The sequence below is a fragment of the Nerophis ophidion genome, linkage group LG05, assembly GCF_033978795.1.
Source record: "Nerophis ophidion isolate RoL-2023_Sa linkage group LG05, RoL_Noph_v1.0, whole genome shotgun sequence".
Taxonomy (NCBI): domain Eukaryota; kingdom Metazoa; phylum Chordata; class Actinopteri; order Syngnathiformes; family Syngnathidae; genus Nerophis; species Nerophis ophidion.
In genome coordinates, this window is record NC_084615.1 from 1,400,660 (window position 1) to 1,427,021 (window position 26,362).

Genomic DNA, 26,362 nt, shown 5'->3' on the forward strand with positions numbered 1-26,362 from the left:
ACGGTATGCAAGCTAGTAATAAACTGTGAATAATCATGATAAATCCAAATTCAAAAGTGTCATTAATCCGATTGAAAGAAATAATCACTTGACAGCACTAGAATAAATGAACATATAGTAAAACGCCTGTGAGCCCTTTCCATTAGCGGCCATACACAACACTGCCTCCACCATGGACATACAACATGTGGTGATCATTAAATACAAATATTCCATTTTTCTTGAAAGGTCACACTCGAGAACCACGGGGTTCCTACTGATATACGATTAATTGCATGTAAATAGTTGCTTACCCAGTCTACAACTAAAAAAGACCTACCTATTTTAAACACCTCCTTGTCGCATGCATGCATACTTGCCAACCCTCCCGATTTTCCCGGGAGACTCCTGAATTTTAATGCCCCTCCTGGAGATCTCCCGGGGCAACCTTTCTCCCGATTTCCACCCAGACAACAATATTGGGGGCGTGTCTTGAAGGCATTGCCTTTGCGTGACGGCCCAATCACTTAATACCTACAGCGTGACTGCAAGGCATACTTGGTCAACAGCCATACAGGTCACACACTCAGGGTGGCTGTATAAACAACATTAACACTGTTACAAATATGCGCCACACTGTGAACCCACACCAATCAAGAATGACAAACACATTTTGGGAGAACATCCACACCGTAACACAACATAAACACAACAGAACAGATGCCCAGACCCCCTTGCAGCACTAACTCTTCCAGGACGCTATAATATAGACCTCCTCCGCTAACCCCTACACCCCTACCTCAACCCCTCCCACCTCATCCTCCTCATGCTCTATCAGGGAGAGCATGTCCCAAATTCCAAGCTGCTGTTTTGAGGCATGTTAAAAAAATTAATGCACTTTGTGACTTCAATAATAAATATGGCAGTGCTATGTTGACATTTTTTTCCATAACTTGATTTGATGTATTTTGGAAAACCTTTTTACATTGTTTAATGCAGTGGTGGTCAACCTTTTTTCAGTGATGTACCCCCTGTGAACATTTTTTGAATTCCAGTACCCCCTAATCAGAGTAAAGCATTTTTGGTTGAAAAAAGAGATAAAGAAGTAAAATACAGCACTATGTCATCAGTTTCTGATTTATTAAATTGTATAACAGTGCAAAATATTGCTCATTTGTAGTGGTCTTTATTGAACTATTTGGAAAAAAAGATATAAAAATAACTAAAAACTCGTTGAAAAATAAACAAGTGATTCAATATAAATAAAGATTTCTCCACATAGAAGTAATCATCAACTTAAAGTGCCCTCTTTGGGGATTGTAATAGAGATCCATCTGGATTCATCAACTTACTTATAAACATTTCTTCAAAAAAAATAAATCTTTAACATCAATATTTATGGAACATGTCCACAAAAAGTCTAGCTGTCAACACTGAATATTGCATTGTTGCATTTATTTTCACACTTTATGAACTTACATTCATATTTTGTTGAATTATTATTCAATAAATATATTTATAAAGGATTTTTGATTTGTTGCTATTTTTAGAATATTTATTAAAAATCTCACGTACCCCTTGGCATACCTTCAAGTACCCCCAGGGGTACACGTACCCCCATTTGAGAACCACTGACTTAATGCATCCAGCGGGGCATCACCACAAAATTGGGCATAATTATGTGTTAATTCCACGACTGTATATATCGGTATCGGTTGATAACGGAATCGGTAATTAAGAGTTGGACAATATCAGAATATTGGATATCGGCAAAAAAGCCATTATCGGACATCTCTAATAAAAAATGTAATGGCGGAGGGCCCAGCTCATTCAAAACCGGGAGAACATCCGCACCGTAACACATTATTAACAAAACAGAACAAATGTCCTGAACCCCTTGCAGCACTAAGTCTTCCGGGACGCTATAATATACAATGCCCACGCCCCCCCCCTAATCAGCCCCGCCCACCTCCCTATCCCCGTTTTCGGAGGTCTTAAACTTGGCAAGTATGCGTGCATGTACTATCTTTCCTGCAATTGTGAACTGTCCGAGAATAAATACGATATTTCCAACAGATGCTTGTATCGTTTGAGTCGTCGAATCCAAACCCCGACGGCATAGATCGGATGGCGGCGTGCGATTGGCGCCGACACGCTGAGCCACGTCCTGCAGGTTCACATGACAGCCAAGGCGCTCTGTCAATGTCTGTTTCTGTTCCAACACATTACGGGTCTCCGTGATCGATAGATTTTATTGCAGCACTTTGTCCGAGCTCTCTCACGTAAGCGCCACCGCAAATGACATGTATGCAATTTCCATGGCCACAGCCTTTGTTTTGCGAGAAAAGTAATTATGCACAGCGCATATCTCCGCGTGTGTTCCAATTCGAAAGCGTTAATGCTGCCAGATCTTTAAGTGTTTGGACAATGACAGCAAGTGTGTGTGTGTGTGTGTGTGTGTGTGTGTGTGTGTGTGTGTGTGTGTGTGTGTGTGTGTGTGTGTTGTATATACCGTGCGTGGGATCGTGTGCCTGTGGTTGCGTCATTTTTGTGGTCACGTTCTGTTTTGTTTTGGATTCATTGGGCACTCTAGTTTGTTTTGTCACCATGCCAACCCATACATTTTCACCTGTTTTGTGTTCACGACTCACGCACCTGTCATCACTGCACCTATTTAAGCCTGTAGTTGCCAGGCAGTCAGCCTGGCGACATCACCTTCTACTCACCCTCGACACACCCTTTTTATCCATGCCGATAATCCCTGTTCCTTTCTCGTTCCAAGTAAGTTTTTCGTTATTCATGCCATAGTGCAAGTTTTGTTTTATGTCCATAGTTTTGCCTTAGTGCAAGTTTTGTTTTCATGGCCAAGTTTTGAACCTCCGCTGAGAGCGCCTTTTGTTTGTTCCTGTTTATAGCAAAATCAAAATATTTCATTATCTTCACGTCGCGTCCGGTTCAAACGCTTTGCACCACGGGAAAACAGACCACACCATAGTCCAAGTCATGACATGTTGGAGTTTGTGCGTGTGCGATATTGAAAATGTAGAGTCCCTGGTAATGAAACACCCTTTCGTGCGAGTTGGATCACGGAGAAAAGGCCACCAGACGTGACGTGACTTGTCTGGACTGACGCACCTGTCATCAGAGCACCTATTTAAGCCTGTAGTTGGCAGGCAGTCAGCCTGGCGACATCACCTTCTACTCACCCTCGACACACCCTTGTTATCCATGCCGATGATCCATGTTCCTTTCTCGTTCAAAGTAAGTTTTTCGTTATTCATGCCATAGTGCAAGTTTTGTTTTATGTCCATAGTTTTGCCTTAGTGCAACTTTTGTTTTCATAGCCAAGTTTTGAACCTCTGCTGGAAGCGACTTTTGTTTGTTCCTGTTTATAGTAAAATTAAAATATGTCATTACCTTCACGTCGTGTCCGGTCCAATCACTCTGCACCACGGGAAAACAAACCACACCATAGTCCAAGTCATGACAGGTTGGAGTTTGTGCGTGTGTAATATTGAAAATGTAGAGTCCCTGGTTTTGAAACAACTTTCGTGCGAGTTGGATCGCGGAGAAAAGGCCACCAGACGTGATGTGATTTGTCTGGACTCACGCACACGTCATCACTGCGCCTATTTAAGCCTGTAGTTGCCAGGCAGTCAGCCTGGCGACATCACCTTCTACTCACCCTCGACACACCCTTTTTTATCCATGCCGATGATCTATGTCCCTTTCTTGTTCCAAGTAAGTTTTTCGTTATTCATGCCATAGTGCAAGTTTTGTTTTATGTCCATAGTTTTGCCTTAGTGCAAGTTTTGTTTTCATGGCCAAGTTTTGAACCTCTGCTGAAAGCGACTTTTGTTTGTTCCTGTTTATAGTAAAATTAAAATATGTCATTACCTTCACGTCATGTCCGGTCCAATCACTCTGCACCACGGGAAAACAAACCACACCATAGTCCAAGTCATGACAGGTTGGAGTTTGTGCGTGTGTAATATTGAAAATGTAGAGTCCCTGGTTTTGAAACAACCTTTCGTGCGAGTTGGATCACGGAGAAAAGGCCACCAGACGTGATGTGATTTGTCTGGACTCATGCACCCGTCATCACTGCGCTTATTTAAGCCTGTAGTTGCCAGGCAGTCAGCCTGGCGACATCACCTTCTACTCACCCTCGACATACCCTTTTTATCCATGCCGATGATCTATGTTCCTTTCTCGTTCCAAGTAAGTTTTTTGTTATTCATGCCATAGTGCAAGTTTTGTTTTATGTCCATAGTTTTGCCTTAGTGCAACTTTTGTTTTCATAGCCAAGTTTTGAACCTCCACTGAGAGCGCCTTTTGTCTGGTCCTGTTTATAGTCAAATTAAAAATGTCATTACCTTCACGCCGTGTCCGGTCCAATCGCTTTGCACCAAGGGAAAACAAACCACACCATAGTCCAAGTCATGACAGGTTGGAGTTTGTGCGTGTGCGATATTGAAAATGTAGAGTCCTTGGTTTTGAAACAACTTTCGTGCGAGTTGGATCACGGCGAAAAGGCCACCAGACGTGATGTGATTTGTCTGGACTCATGCACCCGTCATCACTGCGCCTATTTAAGCCTGTAGTTGCCAGGCAGTCAGCCTGGCGACATCACCTTCTACTCACCCCCGACACACCCTTTTTATCCATGCCGATGATCCATGTTCCTTTCTCGTTCCAAGTAAGTTTTTTGTTATTCATGCCATAGTGCAAGTTTTGTTTTATGTCCATAGTTTTGCCTTAGTGCAAGTTTTGTTTTCATAGCCAAGTTTTGAACCTCTGCAGAAAGCGACTTTTGTTTGTTCCTGTTTATAGTAAAATTAAAATATGTCATTACCTTCACGTCGTGTCCGGTCCAATCACTCTGCACCACGGGAAAACAAACCACACCATAGTCCAAGTCATGACAGGTTGGAGTTTGTGCGTGTGTAATATTGAAAATGTAGAGTCACTGGTTTTGAAACAACCTTTCGTGCGAGTTGGATCACGGAGAAAAGGCCACCAGACGTGATGTGATTTGTCTGGACTCACGCACACGTCATAACTGCGCCTATTTAAGCCTGTAGTTGCCAGGCAGTCAGCCTGGCGACATCACCTTCTACTCACCCTCGACACACCCTTTTTTATCCATGCCGATGATCTATGTCCCTTTCTCGTTCCAAGTAAGTTTTTCGTTATTCATGCCATAGTGCAAGTTTTGTTTTATGTCCATAGTTTTGCCTTAGTGCAAGTTTTGTTTTCATAGCCAAGTTTTGAACCTCCACTGAGAGCGCCTTTTGTTTGTTCCTGTTTATAGTAAAATCAAAATATGTCATTATCTTCACGTCGTGTCCGGTTCAAACGCTTTGCACCACGGGAAAACAGACCACACCATAGTCCAAGTCATGACATGTTGGAGTTTGTGCGTGTGCGATATTGAAAATGTAGAGTCCCTGGTAATGAAACACCCTTTCGTGCGAGTTGGATCACGGAGAAAAGGCCACCAGACGTGACGTGACTTGTCTGGACTGACGCACCTGTCATCAGAGCACCTATTTAAGCCTGTAGTTGCCAGGCAGTAAGCCTGGCGACATCACCTTCTACTCACCCTCGACACACCCTTTTTTATCCATGCCGATGATCCATGTTCCTTTCTCGTTCAAAGTAAGTTTTTCGTTATTCATGCCATAGTGCAAGTTTTGTTTTATGTCCATAGTTTTGCCTTAGTGCAAGCTTTGTTTTCATAGCCAAGTTTTGAACCTCCACTGAGAGCGCCTTTTGTCTGTTCCTGTTTATAGTCAAATTAAAAATGTCATTATCTTCACGTCGTGTCCGGTTCAATCGCTTTGCACCACGGGAAAACAAACCACACCATAGTCCAAGTCATGACAGGTTGGAGTTTGTGCGTGTGCGATATTGAAAATGTAGAGTCCCTGGTTTTGAAACAACCTTTCGTGCGAGTTGGATCACGGAGAAAAGGCCACCAGAAGTGATGTGATTTGTCTGGACTCACGCACACGTCATAACTGCACCTATTTAAGCCTGTAGTTGCCAGGCAGTCAGCCTGGCGACATCACCTTCTACTCACCCTCGACACACCCTTTTTATCCATGCCGAGGATCTATGTTCCTTTCTTGTTCCAAGTAAGTTTTTCGTTATTCATGCCATAGTGCAAGTTTTGTTTTATGTCCATAGTTTTGCCTTAGTGCAAGTTTTGTTTTCATAGCCAAGTTTTGAACCTCTGCTGTAAGCGACTTTTGTTTGTTCCTGTTTATAGTAAAATTAAAATATGTCATTACCTTCACGCCGTGTCCGGTTCAATCGCTTTGCACCACGGGAAAACAAACCACACCATAGTCCAAGTCATGACAGGTTGGAGTTTGTGCGTGTGCGATATTGAAAATGTAGAGTCCTTGGTTTTGAAACAACTTTCGTGCGAGTTGGATCACGGCGAAAAGGCCACCAGACGTGATGTGATTTGTCTGGACTCATGCACCCGTCATCACTGCGCCTATTTAAGCCTGTAGTTGCCAGGCAGTCAGCCTGGCGACATCACCTTCTACTCACCCTCGACACACCCTTTTTATCCATGCCGAGAATCTATGTTCCTTTCTTGTTCCAAGTAAGTTTTTCGTTATTCATGCCATAGTGCAAGTTTTGTTTTATGTCCATAGTTTTGCCTTAGTGCAAGTTTTGTTTTCATAGCCAAGTTTTGAACCTCCGCTGAGAGCGCCTTTTGTTTGTTCCTGTTTATAGTCAAATTAAATATGTCATTATCTTCACGTCGTGTCCGGTTCAAACGCTTTGCACCACGGGAAAACAGACCACACCATAGTCCAAGTCATGACATGTTGGAGTTTGTGCGTGTGCGATATTGAAAATGTAGAGTCCCTGGTAATGAAACACCCTTTCGTGCGAGTTGGATCACGGAGAAAAGGCCACCAGACGTGACGTGACTTGTCTGGACTGACGCACCTGTCATCAGAGCACCTATTTAAGCCTGTAGTTGCCAGGCAGTCAGCCTGGCGACATCACCTTCTACTCACCCTCGACACACCCTTGTTATCCATGCCGATGATCCATGTTCCTTTCTCGTTCAAAGTAAGTTTTTCGTTATTCATGCCATAGTGCAAGTTTTGTTTTATGTCCATAGTTTTGCCTTAGTGCAAGTTTTGTTTTCATAGCCAAGTTTTGAACGGCCACCAGAGGGCTCCCTACTAGCCCATGGCGGATGAGACACCAGAAAGCAGCGACAGACTTGTACCGTCACCACCTTAATTCCACACAACACACTCCCTGCGAGATCAAACCTGCCCCTTCAGCGGCCAGGGAGCTTAGAAAAAGGAATAACAAAAAAAATAAATAAGAAAAATCACACTCCATGTTGGCTACAGCCGCCGTCAATGGCAGATCGATATCAGCGCACCTATGGGGTCAGTGTGTTTTCCAGCAGATAGCACGGCTTCATTTTCCATGCTGTTTGTCCCCACGAGTACAACCCGCCTCTCTTGATGAGCATTGCTCCACTGATGTGGATCAGAGATGGTCCCCAGAGTCCTATCAGTCGATGGCTGGCGGGAGGAGAGAGGCTGAATGCATGCGACCTATGACCTCTTCCCTCTGTAAGCACATGACCCTAAGTGACCCTCAGTTAATTACATCTTTGTGTGTTTGCCAAACATTTGAACCAGACATGAGAAAAAACTGTGTTGTGAGATGTTTTACGGATAGGAGATGGCTGTCCAAAGTCAGGACCAGGGGTGGACCGCCTGTTCATTGGTTAGGGACATCTCTGGGCTGCTGACCTGTTTTTGCTCGGGGAGGTCTCCTGTTGGCCCCACTATGGACTGGACTCTCACTATTACCTAAATTCTACTCTTGGATTAGACTCTCATTATTATGTTAGATCCACTATGGACTGGACTCTCACTATTAAGTTGGATCCACTATGGACTGGACTCTCACTATTATGTTAGATCCACTATGGACTGGACTCTCACTATTATGTTAGATCCACCATGGACTTGACTCTCACTATTATGTTAGATCCACGATGGACTGGACTCTCACTATTATGCTAGATCCACTATGGACTGGACTCTCACTATTATGTTAGATCCACCATGGACTTGACTCTCACTATTATGTTAGATCCACTATGGACTGGAGTCTCACTATTATGTTAGATCCACTATGGACTGGAGTCTCACTATTATGTTAGATCCAATATGGACTGGACTCTCACTATTATGTTAGATCCACTATGGACTGGACTCTCACTATTATGTTAGATCCACTATGGACTGGACTCTCACTATTATGTAAGTTCTACTCTTGGATTAGACTCTCACTATTATGTTAGATCCACTATGTACTGGACTCTCACTATTATTTTAGATCCACTATGGACTGGACTCTCACTATTATGTTAGATCCACTATGTACTGGACTCTCACTATTATGTTAGATCCACTATGGACTGGACTCTCACTATTATGTTACATCCACTATGGACTGGACTCTCACTATTATGTTACATCCACTATGGACTGGACTCTCACTATTATGTTAGATCCACTATGTACTGGACTCTCACTATTATTTTAGATCCACTATGGACTGGACTCTCACTATTATGTTAGATCCACTATGTACTGGACTCTCACTATTATGTTAGATCCACTATGGACTGGACTCTCACTATTATGTTACATCCACTATGGACTGGACTCTCACTATTATGTTACATCCACTATGGACTGGACTCTCACTATTATGTTAGATCCACTATGGATTGGACTCTCACTATTATGATAGATCCACTATGGACTGGACTCTATTATGTTAGATCCACTATGGACTGGACTCTCACTATTATGTTAGATCCACTATGGACTGGACTCTCACTATTATGTTAGATCCACTATGGACTGGACTCTCTCACTATTATGTTAGATCCACTATGGACTGGACTCTCACTATTATGAAAGATCCACTATGGACTGGACTCTCACTATTATGTTAGATCCACTATGGACTGGACTCTCACTATTATGAAAGATCCACTATGGACTGGACTCTCACTATTATGTTAGATCCACTATGGACTGGACTCTCACTATTATGTTAGATCCACTATGGACTGGACTCTCACACTATTATGTTAGATCCACTATGGACTGGACTCTCACTATTATGTTAGATCCACTATGGACTGGACTCTCACTAATAGGAAAGATCCACTATGGACTGGACTCTCACTATTATGTTAGATCCACTATGGACTGGACTTTCACTATTATGTCAGATCCACTATGTACTAGACTTTCACACTATTATGTTAGATCCACCATGGACTTGACTCTCACTATTATGTTAGATCCACTATGGACTGGACTCTCACTATTATGTTAGATCCACTATGGACTGGACTCTCACTATTATGTTAGATCCACTATGGACTGGACTCTCTCACTATTATGTTAGATCCACTATGGACTGGACTCTCACTATTATGAAAGATCCACTATGGACTGGACTCTCACTATTATGTTAGATCCACTATGGACTGGACTCTCACTATTATGAAAGATCCACTATGGACTGGACTCTCACTATTATGTTAGATCCACTATGGACTGGACTCTCACTATTATGTTAGATCCACTATGGACTGGACTCTCACACTATTATGTTAGATCCACTATGGACTGGACTCTCACTATTATGTTAGATCCACTATGGACTGGACTCTCACTAATATGAAAGATCCACTATGGACTGGACTCTCACTATTATGTTAGATCCACTATGGACTGGACTTTCACTATTATGTCAGATCCACTATGTACTAGACTTTCACACTATTATGTTAGATCCACCATGGACTTGACTCTCACTATTATGTTAGATCCACTATGGACTGGACTCTCACTATTATGTTAGATCCACTATGGACTGGACTCTCACTATTATGTTAGATCCACTATGGACTGGACTCTCACTATTATGTTAGATCCACTATGGACTGGACTCTCACTATTATGTTAGATCCACTATGGACTGGACTCTCACTATTATGTTGGATCCACTATGGACTGGACTCTCACTATTATATTAGATCCACTATGGACTGGACTCTCACTATTATGTCAGATCCACTATAGACTGGACTCACACTATTATGATTGATCCACTATGGACTGGACTCTCACTATTATGTTAGATCCACTATGGACTGGACTCTCGCTATTATGATAGATCCACTATGGACTGGACTTTCACTATTATGTCAGATCCACGATGGACTGGACTCTCACTATTATGTTAGATCCACTATGAACTGGACTCTCACACTATTATGTTAGATCCACTATGGACTGGACTCTCACTATTATGTTAGATCCACTATGGACTGGACTCTCACTATTATGTTAGATCCACTATGGACTGGACTCTCACTATTATGTTGGATCCACTATGGACTGGACTCTCACTATTATATTAGATCCACTATGGACTGGACTCTCACTATTATGTCAGATCCACTATAGACTGGACTCACACTATTATGATTGATCCACTATGGACTGGACTCTCACTATTATGATAGATCCACTATGGACTGGACTCTCACTATTATGTTAGATCCACTATGGACTGGACTCTCACTATTATGTTAGATCCACTATGGACTGGACTCTCACTATTAAGTTAGATCCACTATGGACTGGACTCTCACTATTAAGTTAGATCCACTATGGACTGGACTCTCACTATTATGTTAGATCCACTAGCTCGGTTGGTAGAGTGGCCGTGTCAGCAACTTGAGGGTTGCAGGTTCGATTCCCGCTTGTGCCATCCTAGTCAATGCCGTTGTGTCCTTGGGCAAGACACTTTACCCACCTGCTCCCAGTGCCACCCACACTGCTTTAAATGTAACTTAAATATTGGGTTTCACTATGTAAAGCGCTTTGAGTCACTAGAGAAAAGCGCTATATAAATATAATTCACATTATGTTAGATCCACTATGGACTGGACTCTCACTATTATGAAAGATCCACTATGGACTGGACTCTCACTATTATGAAAGATCCACTATGGACTGGACTCTCACTATTATGTTAGATCCACTATGGACTGGACTCTCACTATTATGTTAGATCCACTATGGACTGGACTCTCACACTATTATGTTGGATCCACTATGGACTGGACTCTCACACTATTATGTTAGATCCACTATGGACTGGACTCTCACTATTATGTTAGATCCACTATGGACTGGACTCTCACTATTATGTTAGATCCACGATGGACTGGACTCTCACTATTATGTTAGATCCAATATGGACTGGACTCTCACTATTATGTTAGATCCGCTATGGACTGGACTCTCACTATTATGTTAGATCCACTATGGACTGGACTCTCACACTATTATGTTAGATCCACTATGGACTGGACTCTCACTATTATGTTAGATCCGCTATGGACTGGACTCTCACTATTATGTTAGATCCACTATGGACTGGACTCTCACACTATTATGTTAGATCCACTATGGACTGGACTCTCACTATTATGTTAGATCCACGATGGACTGGACTCTCACTACTATGTTAGATCCAATATGGACTGGACTCTCACTATTATGTAAGTTCCACTATGGACTGGACTCTCACTATTATGAAAGATCCACTATGGACTGGACTCTCACTATTATGTTAGATCCACTATGGACTGGACTCTCACTACTATGTTAGATCCAATATGGACTGGACTCTCACTATTATGTTAGATCCACTATGGACTGGACTCTCACTATTATGTTAGATCCACTATGGACTGGACTCTCACTATTATGTTAGATCCACTATGGACTGGACTCTCACTATTATGTCAGATCCACTATGGACTGGACTCTCACTATTATGTAAGATCCACTATGGACTGGACTGGACTCTCCAACATAACATTGAACTATGTATAATGTAGCGACTGGCTACAGGGTGTTAGCCAATGACTTTGGCTGGGGGGCGGGACTTCCGGGAGAGATAGGGAAGTGACGTTATCGACAGGAAGTGAGAGTTCGAGTGGTCCCGGCAAAAGCGTTAGAGACATGAGAGCTGTAGTGTGGTTGTATTACATCCTGTGCAGTAAAGACAAGACAAACGAAGAAGTTTTATGAGCCTACATTCCAGGGATTATTACAATATATATTTCCAAATTGGTTCGACCCCCACCCGCCCGAATCTATTTAAATCTATTTTTTGTGACCGCAAACCGCGCATCTCTAGTCGCTATATCTTGCTGTGCTAATCGCCATTGTTTGTTTACGTTGGCAGCACTGTGTGACGTCACAGGGAAATTGAACAGTGGCTTTGAGAGAGCAAAATAGGGCACTTTAAAGCTTTTTTTAGGGATATTCCGGGACCGCTAAACTTTTGAAAAAAAAACTGGGAACTTATTTTTATTGTTTTTAACCCTTTTGAAGTTGTGATAGTGAAGTGAAGTGAATTATATTTATATAGCGCTTTAACATAGTGAAAAGCAATATCTAAGTTACATTTAAAGCAGTGTGGGTGGCACTGGGAGCAGGTGGGTAAAGTGTCTTGCCCAAGTGTAGCAGGTATATAAGTTATATTGTATGCATTCCAACAAAAATCCCTCACGTTTTATTTGATTTCTCTATAATATCCATTGTCACTTTTATTTTGTCAGTTTTTTTTAGGAAATAGTTCGTTTTGGGAGAATTTGTCATTTTATTTTGAAATCCTACCTTTTTCCGGAAGTGACGTCGAGTCCTCACTCGTTGCTGAGACATGCGTGAGGAAGGAAGTGTGTCTCTCTGCTCTCGTGTTTTTAAAGTGTTTGGCTGTGAAACGAGATTATAATGTGCTCTTGTCTTGCTGATATGCTTATGAACACTTGTTCTACTCATAGTTTGAGTGTTTTAGCGAACTTTTCGCTGGTGTACTGTTCGGTGGCGTTTCTCGCTCATACACACACGGTGGCTGCGGCATTTCATTGAAGTTTTCCCTCCATTTTAGACTGTTTTGCTGCTGAGTCTTGTATATTTCATACAGGTATGTTTCTGTTGCTCCCAAAACTTTATTGTATTTTTCTGTACTGTTATATTTATTTATTTTTCAATCAATCAATCAATGTTTACTTATATATTTTTCTATTGTATAAAACATTTCACGGTGGTGTATTCATTTTCAGTGTATTTGTAAATGTGATGTATAGGTTTTGTGATAAATGTGAATGTTTCATATAACATTTAAACTCACTCGTGCGTGAGGAAACTGGTTTGCTGCTGAGTCCTGTGTTAACGCTGCCGCACTGTTTCCTGTATATTTCATCCATCCATCCAACCATCTTCTTCCGCTTATCCGAGGTCGGGTCGCGGGGGCAACAGCCTAAGCAGGGAAACCCAGACTTCCCTCTCCCCAGCCACTTCGTCTAGCTCTTCCCGGGGGATCCCGAGGCGTTCCCAGGCCAGCCGGGAGACATAGTCTTCCCAACGTGTCCTGGGTCTTCCCCGTGGCCTCCTACCGGTTGGACGTGCCCTAAACACCTCCCTAGGGAGGCGTTCGGGTGGCATCCTGACCAGATGCCCGAACCACCTCATCTGGCTCCTCTCCATGTGGAGGAGCAGCGGCTTTACTTTGAGTCCCTCCCGGATGGCAGAGCTTCTCACCCTATCTCTAAGGGAGAGACCTGGAAACTCATTTGGGCCGCTTGTACCCGTGATCTTATCCTTTCGGTCATGACCCAAAGCTCATGACCATAAGTGAGGATGGGAACGTAGATCGACCGGTAAATTGAGAGCTTTGCCTTCCGGCTCAGCTCCTTCTTTACCACAATGGATCGATGATCGAAGACGCTGCCTGTCGATCTCACGATCCACTCTTCCCTCACTCCTAGGTACTTGAACTCCTCCACTTGGGGCAGGGTCTCCTCCCCCAACCCGGAGATGGCACTCCACCCTTTTCCGGGCGAGAACCATGGACTCGGACTTGGAGGGGCTGATTCTCAGGAAAAGAAGAAAGAATATTTCATACAGGTAAAAATAAATACGCCGCCTGTTTCGGCTACAGACAACCACATAGTCCTCTTGTCTTCAAAGCAACTACACAACGCAGACTCGAACCGGCTACACAAGGACACAACGGCAGTAACTAGGATGGCACAAGCGGGAATCGAACCTGCAACCCTTCTTTAAAGGGACCTTCAGCCAAAGAGGTTGGAGGTTTTGAGTCCGGCTATAAATTGGCACACGGGTTATTTCAGCTACCACGAGTACGCACAGGAAAGGTAACAATTAACGCGATGACCTTTGAAAGGCATCAACAGCTTATCATCGTCGTCGTTGTCGTCGTCATCACGGTAGAACAGCACGGCTGTGTGCGGCTGCAGGAACCTGCCAATTATTCTGCGCTGTAGTGGAACCTCGCTCCATCTGAGGTGTGATTGGAATAACAACCATACTCCAAAGCGTGCCATCCTCCATCCCCCTGTAGGGTATGATTGAAGCGGCGGGGAAAAAGAAGGAAGGGAGCGTGACGAGGTGAGGAAGCGGATATGTACTCGGGGGTGCCATTAAGGGTTAGAGGAGGGCTTGGGGGGGGGGGGAAGAATCTGTGGGCTCATAACGCTGATGAGCTTTCGGCGCATTATTATTGTGTTTAAAAGAAAGAGGTGAAATAATGAGGAAAGGCAAAAGGATTACGTGAGGAAGGAATGGGGGGTTGGGAGGGGGGGGGGGGGGGGGTCTGAGTGACACTCACTCTCATACCCACCCCCCCTCTGGGGAAATAACCCTCTTAATCCTGCATGCTCTTTCAGATAGACAAGATCCCCCCCCCCGCCCTCCCCCTCTCCTTCTTTCTCGCGGGCGAGGATATGAAACGCTCCCCCTCGCGATTCAAATACCTGGCATAAGGGCTGGAAATCGAATCGACAATGCGACGGAAGTGACGCGCCATTGGCTGTGCCGTGTTGGAGACTATATAGAGCAGGGGTGTCAAACTCAAACACAGAGTGGGCCAAAATTTAAAACTGAACAAAGCCGCGGGCCAAGATTGAACAAATTAACCTTTTTAGATCAGTTGATCTGCCGTTTCTTTTCTTTTTCTTCTATGTCCCACTCTCCCTTGTGGAGGGGGTCCGGTCCGATCCGGTGGCCATGTACTGCTCGCCTGTGTATCGGCTGGGGACATCTCTGCGCTGCTGATCCGCCTCCGCTTGGGATGGTTTCCTTCTGGCTCCGCTGTGAACGGACGGGACTCTCGCTGCTGTGTTGGATCCGCTTTGGACTGGACTTTTGCGACTGTGTTGGATCCATTATGGATTGAACTTTCACAGTATCATGTTAGACCCGCTGGACATCCATTGCTTTCCTCCTCTCCAAGGTTCTCATAGTCATCATTGTCACCGACGTCCCACTGGGTGTGAGTTTTCCTTGCCCTTATGTGGGCCTACCGAGGATGTCGTAGTGGTTTGTGCAGCCCTTTGAGACACTAGTGATTTAGGGCTTTATAAGTAAACATTGATTGATTGATTGATTGAACCTTTTAATAGGGACCCAAACAAGTTTTGCATTGAATATTGACCAAGCAAGGCTTATATAACTTTAGTGACATGCAAAATCCAGTTTTAAATAATAATAATAATTAAAAAATATCAATGGCATATCAAATAAAATTTAAATACAAATTTAACGACTCTTTTCGGCGGTGGGGTTGAGGTGGACGGGGTTTGGTGATGGCGGGGGGGTGTATATTGTAGCGTCCCGGAAGAGTTAGTGCTGCGAGGCGTTCTGGGTATTTGTTCTGTTGTGTTACGGTGCGGATGTTCTCCCGAAATGTGTCATTCTTGTTTGGTGCGGGTTCACAATGTGGCACATATTTGTAACAGTGTTAAAGTTGTTTATACGGCCACCCTCAGTGGGACCTGTATGGCTGTTGACCAAGTATGCTTGCATACACTTGTGTGTGTGTGTGTATGAGCCGCATATATTATGTGAGTGGGCCGGCACGCTGTTTGTATGGAGAAAAAGCGGACGTGGAGACAGGTTGTAGAGGACGCCTTTAAAGCCCACCCCAAGTATTGTTGTCCCGGATGAAATTCGGGAGGGGCACTGAACTTCGGGAGTCTCCTGGAAAAACCGGGAGGGTTGGTAAGTAAGAGTGTTAGCGGTGAATGCGGTGTTAGAGCGACACCGCCAGCTCTAATGTTAATTTGATATTGCCTCGAGGGCCAAGTGAAATTACACGGCGGGCCAATTTTGGCCCGCGGGCCGGAGTTTGACACCCATGATATAGAACAATATCATGTTGGTGGAAAGTGGTGGATTGCAGCTGTCTTTAGCACCGAGACACAGCCGGTGTTTCTTTGTTTGTTGTGAAGCAGAGCGGTCAAACGAACATGTTTTGTCCACGTCAACCAGCATGTTTTTGGATGGGGAAATTGTGATATATATCTTACCGGAGAAATCCGTGGAATGTTCGTCGTTCTGCAGTATCAATCAATCAATGTTCATTTATATAGCCCTAAATTACTAGTGTCTCAAAGGGCTGCACAAACCACAACACAAACCACTACGACATCCTCGGTAGGCCCACATAAGGGCAAGGAAAACTCACACCCAGTGAGACGTAAGTGACAATGAGGACTATGAGAACCTTGGAGAGGACCACATATGTGAGCAACCCGCCCCCTCGAGCGTGTCTAACATAATACCGTGAAAAGTTCAGTCCATAGTGGATCCAACACAGCCGCGAAGGCAGTAGCTGCTTGAAGTCCTACTGAAAGCCACTACTAGCCACCACGCAGTCTGATAGTTTATATATCAATGATGAAATATTAACATTGCAACACATGCCAATACGGCCTTTTTAGTTTACTAAATTGCAATTTTAAATTTCCCGGGAGTTTCGTCTTGAAAACGTCGTGTAATGATGACGTGTACGCAAGACGTCACGCGTTTTTAGGAAGTATGAGCGCTGCACACACACACAGCTAAAAGTCGTCTGCTTTAACGGCATAATTACACAGTATTTTGGAGATCTGTGTTGCTGAATCTTTTGCAATTTGTTCAATTAATATTGGAGAAGTCACAGTAGAAAGATGGTGTTGGGAAACTTTAGCCTTTAGCCACACAAACACACGGTGATTCCTTGTTTAAAATTTCCCGGAGGTGATAATTTACTATGGATCAGAGTGGTCAAGCCAACATGGATCCAGACCAAATGTCAACCAGCATGTTTCAGTGAGAAAATTGTGGTTAAAAAGTCGCTTCTTACCGGAGAAAAGCTGAGCTTGTGCCGTCCATAAAGCTGCCGTCGACTCCCCTGAGACACTGGCGTCAACACACCCGTGGAGACACCCTCCGACTATCAGGTACTATTAAACTCACTAAAACACTAGCAACACAATAGAAAGATAAGGGATTTCCCAGAATTATCCTAGTAAATGTGTCTACAAACATCTGAATCAGTCCCAATGCAATCGCGTTTTTTTTTGTTCCTAGTACGTCGCTATCAATATCCTCAAACACAAATCTTTCGTCATCGCTCAAATTAATGTGGAAATTGCCGTTTTCTCGGTCCAAATAGCACTTTTTGTTGGAGGCTCCCATTATAAACAATGTGAAGATGTGAGGAGCCCTCAAACATGTGACCACATCGTCTGCGACTTCCGGTACAGGCAAGGCTTTTCTCTTAGCACCGAAAGTTGCGAACTTTATCGTGGATGTTCTCTACTAAATCCTTTCAGCAAAAATATGGCAATATGGCGAAATGATGAAGTATGACACATAGAATGGACCTGCTATCCCCGTTTAAATAAGAACATCTCATTTCAGTAGGCCTTTAAAGGGGAACATTATCAGCAGACCTATGTAAGCGTCAATATATACCTTGATGGTGCAGAAAAAAGACCATATATTTTTTTTGATCAATTTCCGAACTCTAAAAGGGTGAAATTGGCGATTGAAACGTCTTTCAATTGTTCGCTGTCGGAGCAATGACCTTTCACCCGTGACGTCACAACGGGAAGCAATCCGCCATTTTTTCAAACACATTACACACACCAAGTCAAATCAGCTCTTTTATTTTCCGTTTTTTCGACTGTTTTCCCGTAATTTGGAGACATTATGCCTCTCCAAGGTTTCTCATAGTCAGCATTGTCACTGGCGTCCCACTGGATGTGAATTCTCCCTGCCCACTGGGTGTGAGTTTTCCTTGCCCTTTTGTGGGTTCTTCCGAGGATGTTGTAGTCGTAATCAATCAATCAATCAATCAATGTTTATTTATATAGCCCGAAATCACAAGTGTCTCAAAGGACTGTACAAACCCCAACGGCATCCTCGGTACAGAGCCCACGTAAGGGCAAGGAAAAACTCACACCCAGTGGGACGTCGGTTACAGTGACAATGATGACTATGAGAAACCTTGGAGAGGACCACATATGTGGGCAACCCCCCCAGGGGACCGAAATCAATGGATGTCGAGCGGGTCCAACATGATATTGTGAATGTCCAATCCATAGTGGATCCAACACAACAACGAGAGTAATGATTTGTGCAGTCCTTTGAGACATTTGTGATTTGGGGCTATATAAATAAACATTGATTGATTGATGCCTCGTCGGTGTGTTGTCGGAGGGTGTAACATCACGAACAGGGACGGATTCAAGTTGACTTGCGTGGAGTGTGCTAATCAGCCATATCAATGGTCACGGTAAGCTAATCGATGCTAACATAATATTTAGGCTAGCTGTATGTACATATTGCATCATTATGCCGCATTTGTAGCTATATTTGCATCCAGCCTTTCCCTCCACCCACATTTAATGCCAAACAAACACATACCAATTGACGGATTAAAGTTGCAACAGTGGTCGAAAGATGCGAAAGTCCCTCGTTTGTTTTGTTCTGTCGTAGCATCGCTACCGACGATTATGAAGTTATACCTGAAAGTCGGAGGGGTGTGGTGACCGCCGGTGTCTCTGATGGAAGCCGTGGAGAGGCCAAGAAAGTCGCGGCTGCCTCTTTGACAGACAGCTGCAGGAGGACACAAGCTCCGCTCATGTCTCCGGTAAGAGCAGACTTATTACAACAATTTTCTCACGGAAACCTGCTGCTTGATATGTGGGAGGGAAACATGTTCGCTTGACCATATTAAAGCATCACAAAAAAAAAGAAACACCGGCTGTGTGTTGGTTGCTAAAGGCAGCTGCAATCCACTGCTTTCCACCAACAGCATTCTAATTTATAGTCTCCATTATTAACTGAACAAATTGCCAAAGATTCAGCAACACAGATGTCCAAAATACTGTGTAATTATGCGATTAAAGCAGACGACTTTTAGCCGTGAGTGGCGATGCTACGACGGAGATGTGTGGATATCCTGCGATACTCAAAGCAGATGCATTTCCAACGATAAAGTCAACGAAATCACAAAGGTGAGTTTTGTTGATGTTATTGACTTATGTGCTAATCAGACATATTTGCACACGGCATGACTGCAAGCTAATCATTGCTAACCTGCTATTTAGGCTAGCTGTATGTATGCTTCATTTGTAGCTATATTTGCATCCAGCCTTTCCCTGCACCCACATTTAATGCCAAACAAACACATACCAATCGACGTATTCAAGTCTCACCAGTTGTCAAAAGATGCAATCGTTGGTTAGAAGGCGATCGCCCGAATTCGTCCTCGTTGCCGCTGTCTGTCGTGATACGGCTCAATAGCTCCAGTTTCTTCTTTAATTTTGTTTTCGCTATCTGCCTCCACACTCCAACCATCCGTTTCAATACATGCGTAATCTGTTGAATCGCTTAAGCCGCTGAAATCCGAGTCTGAATCCGAGCTAATGTCGCTATATCTTGCTGTGCTATCCGCCATGTTTGTTTGTATTGGCATCACGCGGTGACGTCACAGGAAAATGGACGGGTGGATATAACGATGGTGAAAATCAGGCATTTTGAAGCCGTTTTTCGGGATATTGCATGATGGGTAAAATTTTGAAAAAAACTTCGAAAAATAAAATAAGCCACCGAGAACTGATTGTTATTGGTTTTAACCCTTCTGGAATTGTGATAATGTTCCCCTTTCAGTGTCTTAGGCCTCGTAGCCCTACTTTAATTCCAGAAAGATCCCGTTTCGGAACGTGACAAACACTCGGCGACGGAGTTGATTAACCGTGCGCAGCGCTGACCGAAGAACCGGATCAATAGAGTCAAGGCCGGAGCTCCAAGACCTGCCGACCACACGGCCTTTTCAGCGGGAGCCCAGGGAGGTCTTTTGCTTGCCGTTACTGAAAAGAATCACTCCGTAGCCATGCTGCACACACACACACACACACACACACACACACACACACACACTGTGATATCATATTAGCATTACAAAGGTTCCCCCGCCATCTGTGTCACGCAGCGTTTCCAAGCCTCAGTGCTGATGTTTCCATAGGTTCTGTGCAAAATGACTGACATGTATTTATTAGCAGCACTCACATCCTGTGCAGTGCATGCAGTCGCACAAAGCCTTTTTTTTTAAGGCCTCTAACTTCTTGTGCAATTTCTGCAAATTAAGCTGCCATCGAATACGACTCCGTCTCCTGTCCATGTTGACGGGTATTTCTCTCATAAATACGCCGGAACTTCAACTGTTAGGCACAGAGGTGGGTAGAGTAGGCAGAAATTGTACTCAAGTAAGAGTACTGTTACTTTACAGATGTATTACTCAAGTAAAAGTAAGGAGTAGTCACCCAAATATTTACTTGAGTAAAAGTAAAAAGTATGTTGTGAAAAAACTACTCAAGTACTGAGTAACTGATGAGTAACCTGTTTGTTTAATGATGACGGCAACAAGTAATGCACAAAAAATAGCAATGAACAAATTTAGAGCCAGGAATATCTCTTAAGCAGCTAAAACAATAATATACATTAAATAATATATATTTGGTTTTACACTCTATTGAAAAAATGTTTTGAATGAATTTTACCTTTGCAACCTCATTCTACTATTGGCTAAGTTTTATATTCATAAATGTAAGTTTCTCAATACCCAACCAGTTTTTTGTGCTTTTAAAAAAGATTTAGAACTCTACATTAAAACACTCTACCTCTAACAAGCAAAAATCTGTTAAAACGATGATGCTGTGTTCCAAATTTAAGTTATTTACTGAGATTGAGTGAGCCTATGGCTTTGCACTTTGTTAATTTTATATATATGTTTTTTGCATTCTATTTTAGTTACTTTGAATTTACAACCCCCTGGCGCTGTTTTGTACGTTTTTTATACTGTTTTTGTACATTGATTATTATTTTTAACTGTTTGTAAATATTGAAATTTATAAATATAGGTTTATAAAAAATATATTTTTTAAAAGTGCGCAGTTAATCATGTGACCGCCTGGCTCTGTTTGATTGGTGAAACGGAGTCAAACGTCACCAGTGACTGCATTTGATTGGTGAAACGGAGTCAAACGTCACCAGTGACTGCATTTGATTGGTGAAACGGAGTCAAACGTCACCAGTGACTGCATTTGATTGGTGAAACGGAGTCAAACGTCACCAGTGACTGCATTTGATTGGTGAAACGCAGGCATGTGATAGATCCTACTTTGAAGGTCTGTCTGAAAAAACCAAAACAAACAGAGCGTGCATTAACAGATCGATAAAAATCAGTAGCGAGTAGAATGTAGATAAATGGAGCGGAGTAAAAGTAGCGTTTCTTCTCTATAAATATACTCAAGTAAAAGTATGTTGGTTTAAAACTACTCTTAGAAGTACAATTTATCCCAAAAGTTACTCAAGTAGATTTAATGGAGTAAATGTAGCGTGTTACTACCCACCTCTGGCTGTAAAGAAATATTGTATTTCTTCTGAAAATGTCTGTAAAGTGTTTTTAAATCGCTTAAAATGAGAGGCCTGGCAAAAAATATTTGTTTCTCTGCTGTGGTAATACACTTTCCCATCACTGGGGGCAGTAATGACAATCCCTCCATCCATTTTTCTACCGCTTCAGGGGTGGCGGGTTTACTGGAGTCTATCCCGGCTGCATTCGGGAGGAAGGCGGGGCACACCCAGGACAAGTCGCCACCTCACATCCAACAAAAAAAGAAGTCTGGAGCTAAAGAGTTGTTTCTTAACCTGGGTTCGATCAAACCCTAGGGCAGGGGTCGGGAACCTTTTTGGCTGAGAGAGCCATGAAAGCCAAATATTTCAGAATGTATTTCCGTGAGAGCCATATCATATTTTTTAACACTGAATACAACTAAATGCGTGCATTTTTAAGTAAGACCAACATTTTTTGAGTATAATAACATTGTTATTCTGAAGCTAATCAATAATAAATCAAATGTCATGTCTGTTGATCATGTTTTTGTTTGGCCATGTGCTCTTTAAGTTCCTGTTTTTTTCCACTCCCTTGTTTGGTTTCCTTGGTTACTCATTTTGTCCACCTGTCTCTGCCCGCTCACCTGCTTCCCGAGCACTAATCAGAGGCAGTATTTAAGCTTGTCTTTGCCAGTCAGTCGCCCTGGCGTCAATGTGATCCTTTCTTGCTCTGTGCTGACTTTTTTCATGCCTTGCCATAGTTTCGTGCTTCATGCCACGCCAAGTAAGTTTTTTTTGATTTATGTTCTTAGTCTGTTTATGCGTCAGCTTTCTTCCTTATCCCAAGTTATACCTCCGCTGTGAGCGATTTTTGTTTGTATCTATTTTTAGTTTAAATTAAATCATGTTTTTACCTAAATGCCATGTCCCGAGTAGTCCGTCTGCCTTCCTGGAAGAACGACCCCGCAGCCAGCTGCAACCCCCCCCCCCCCATCGTGACATAAAATACTTCTTACCATTAATGCGACTTCTTGAACAGGTGCGGTAGGAAACGGATGGATGGATTTAAATGCATGAGAATGTTTTATATTTTGAACGTTATTTTTAGCACTGTGAATTCCAGCGGAATTATTCATAATTATGGTCTTAAGCAATGTCAGCTAAGATTTATCTGAGAGGCAGATGCAGTCATCAAAAGAGCCACATCTGGCTCCAGAGCCATAGGTTCCCCACCCCTGCCCTAGGGGTTCGGCGGAGGTAAAGACACACCCAACAAACGATGTAAAAAAAAAACTTTCTGCCTATCGAGGCATGATGGATATCCTCAAACAATGTTCCCTAGAATTTTCCATATGTGTGAGCAAACACAAAAACTCCTTGAGCATTCAGTGGAGCACATGTCCCAAACCTGACTAAATAACAAATTAAATGTTTTATTATTATAATCAAATGACAGCTGTCATTTTCTAATATAAGTGTTTTGGCCCACTTCCAATGCCAATAAACAAAAAATATTGTTTTTCATGAGCTGTGTACTAGTATTGTATGTCTGGGTGGAAAACGAAGGAAAGGAACAGACTTTTTATTTTGCTGTGAAAGTAAATCAATTATTTGATTTGATCATTTAAAAAATGACATGAGAGTGGCACTTGCCGAGGTGAGCCCACGCATAACTCAACTGGTCTCTCAGAATGAGAATCAGACATACTTTATTAATCCCCGAGGGGAAATTAAAATTCTCAAAGGCAACAGCAGAAGTCACACTGATTTGCAGGTGTGCACTTTGTTGTTAGTTTATACACGGTGTTGCTTTTTTTCTTTGAACAAGGTGATGTTCATGCACGGTTCATTTTGTGCACCAGTAAAAAACAACATTTAACTTTGCCTTGAATTTGAAAACGTTTTATTTTTATTTTTCACTAAATGCGCATATGAAACTGATGGGTTTCTGTACCTCCAACAAGGTTAAGAACCACTGAGCTAAAGTCTTTCTTGAGCGCAAAAATTATGACCAAAGTGGTGAAGCTTTTGGGACTCTTCAACGCATTAAAATAATCCCCACAATTCCACCCAAAAACGGATTAACTCGCTGGAATATAAAGACAATACAACATACATCCATAAAGGTGGATGCATATGAAAAGGTGCAATATATTTATCTGTACAGTAATCTATTTATTTATATAGAAGCATTTAAGTCTCACCTTAAAACTCATTTGTATACTCTAGCCTTTAAATAGACTCCCTTTTTAGACCAGTTGATCTGCCGTTTCTTTTCTTTTTCTTCTATGTCCTACTCTCCCTTGTGGAGGGGGTCCGGTCCGATCCGGTGGCCATGTACTGCTTGCCTGTGTATCGGCTGGGGACATCTCTGCGCTGCTGATCCGCCTCCGCTTGGGATGGTTTCCTGCTGGCTCCGCTGTGAACGGGACTCTCGCTGCTGTGTTGGATCCGCTTTGGACTGGACTCTCGCGACTGTGTTGGATCCATTATGGATTGAACTTTCACAGTATCATGTTAGACCCGCTCGACATCCATTGCTTTCCTCCTCTCCAAGGTTCTCATAGTCATCATTGTCACCGACGTCCCACTGGGTGTGAGTTTTCCTTGCCCTTATGTGGGCCTACCGAGGATGTCGTGGTGGTTTGTGCAGCCCTTTGAGACACTAGTGATTTAGGGCTATATAAGTAAACATTGATTGATTGATATATGCACACTATTGTTTTTTTTATCCTGCACTACCATGAGTTAATGCAACAAGATAATGTTCTTATCTGTACTGTAAAGTGTCAGGGCGTGGACTTTGGGGTGTTTGTTTTACCGAGATGCAAGTAAAGTTGGATCGGACACGGCTTGGAGTTAAATACATGATTTTATTTCAAGGTACAAAACTAAAGGCGCGCACAAAGGCGGAGAACAAACTTGACTAATGAAACAAAAACTAGCACTTGGGCAAAAAACTATGAACATTAAACAAATCAACACTTACTGTGACAAGAATACACAAAACTCACATGGCAAGAAACGAGCAGCAAGAAAACTATGGCAGCAAGACAATGGCATGAGTACTAAGGATATCAGATAGCATGGGTGTCCGGGAGGTAATATCGCCAGGTCGACTGCCTGGCAACTGCAAGCTTAAATAATACCGACCTGATTAGTGACGGGTGCGCGAGTGCAAAATGTGAGACGGGTGAAACTAATGAGTAGTGACGGAGATAGATATCTACATTTATCAATACTGAGATGGTTTCCTGTGGACGGGACTCTCACTGCTGTCTTGGAGCCACTATGGATTGAACTTTCACAGTATCATGTTAGACCCGCTCGACATCCATTGCTTTCGATCCCCTTGAGGGGGGGGTTGCCCACATCTGAGGTCCTCTCCAAGGTTTCTCATAGTCAGCATTGTCACTGGCGTCCCACTGGATGTGAATTCTCCCTGCCCACTGGGTGTGAGTTTTCCTTGCCCTTTTGTGGGTTCTTCCGAGGATGTTGTAGTCGTAATGATTTGTGCAGTCCTTTGAGACATTTGTGATTTGGGGCTATATAAATAAACATTGATTGATTGATTGACATTTATCCATATTTAAGAGTTATTTCTTTCTATAGTCATATTTGAAATAGCTAGTGTTTTCCATTTGTACTCTTTCTATTTTATAAACTCATGTCCATGGTACACTGCAAGTTAACCTTGGCTTTAGGAATGTGAGGAGTAGCAATACACCCTTCTTATCTCATCCTGTGCACAGGTAACGAGGACAATAGACATGTGTATTCGTTCCGGGGGGTGGGGGCGAGGCACATGTTGAAAAAGACAGCGCTTCCGTAAGGTTTTCAGCTGAACTAGGCTATGCGATTTGAATGTGTTGTTTTTAGGTTGGTCTCTCCAAAGCTTTGGAATAAATTGCAAAATACCTATTCTGTTCTGGGTGATCATTCAAACTCAGCTTGAGTGTCATCAAAAGAACTTGGGATTAAATTCCCTCGGAGCATGGGTGTCCGGGAGGTAATATCGCCAGGTCGACTGCCTGGCAACTGCAAGCTTAAATAATACCGACCTGATTAGTGACGGGTGCGCGAGTGCAAAACGTGAGACGGGTGAAACTAATGAGTAGTGACGGAGATAGATATCTACATTTATCCATATTTAAGAGTTATTTCTCTCTATAGTCATATTTGAAATAGCTTGTGTTTTCCATTTGTACTCTTTCTATTTTATAATCTCATGTCCATGGTACACTGCAAGTTAACCTTGGCTTTAGGAATGTGAGGAGTAGCAATACACCCTTCTTATCTCATCCTGTGCACAGCTAACGAGGACAATAGACATGTGTATTCGTTCCGGAGGGTGGGGGCGAGGTACATGTTGAAAAAGACAGCGCTTCCGTAAGGTTTTCAGCTGAACTAGGCTATGCGATTTGAATGTGTTGTTTTTAGGTTGGTCTCTCCAAAGCTTTGGAATAAATTGCAAAATACCTATTCTGTTCTGGGTGATCATTCAAACTCATCTTGAGTGTCATCAAAAGAAC

At 42.9% G+C, this 26,362-nt stretch overlaps 1 protein-coding gene and 1 long non-coding RNA gene across 6 annotated transcripts in view; one reads left to right on the forward strand and one right to left on the reverse strand.

The window, feature by feature from the left end:
• Nucleotides 1-26,362, reverse strand: part of nexmifb (neurite extension and migration factor b) — a 406,603-nt gene that overhangs the window by 136,326 nt on the left and 243,915 nt on the right. The gene's annotated exons all lie outside the window — the stretch shown is intronic.
• On the forward strand, nucleotides 12,645-22,749 carry LOC133552484 (uncharacterized). Of its 2 annotated transcripts, XR_009806722.1 has the most exons (3): nucleotides 12,663-14,048; nucleotides 18,930-19,083; nucleotides 22,021-22,749. It is a non-coding gene; the product is annotated as an uncharacterized LOC133552484 (long non-coding RNA). The 2 variants fall into 2 exon arrangements; XR_009806721.1 differs by lacking the exon at nucleotides 18,930-19,083 and having other exon boundaries at nucleotides 12,645-14,048.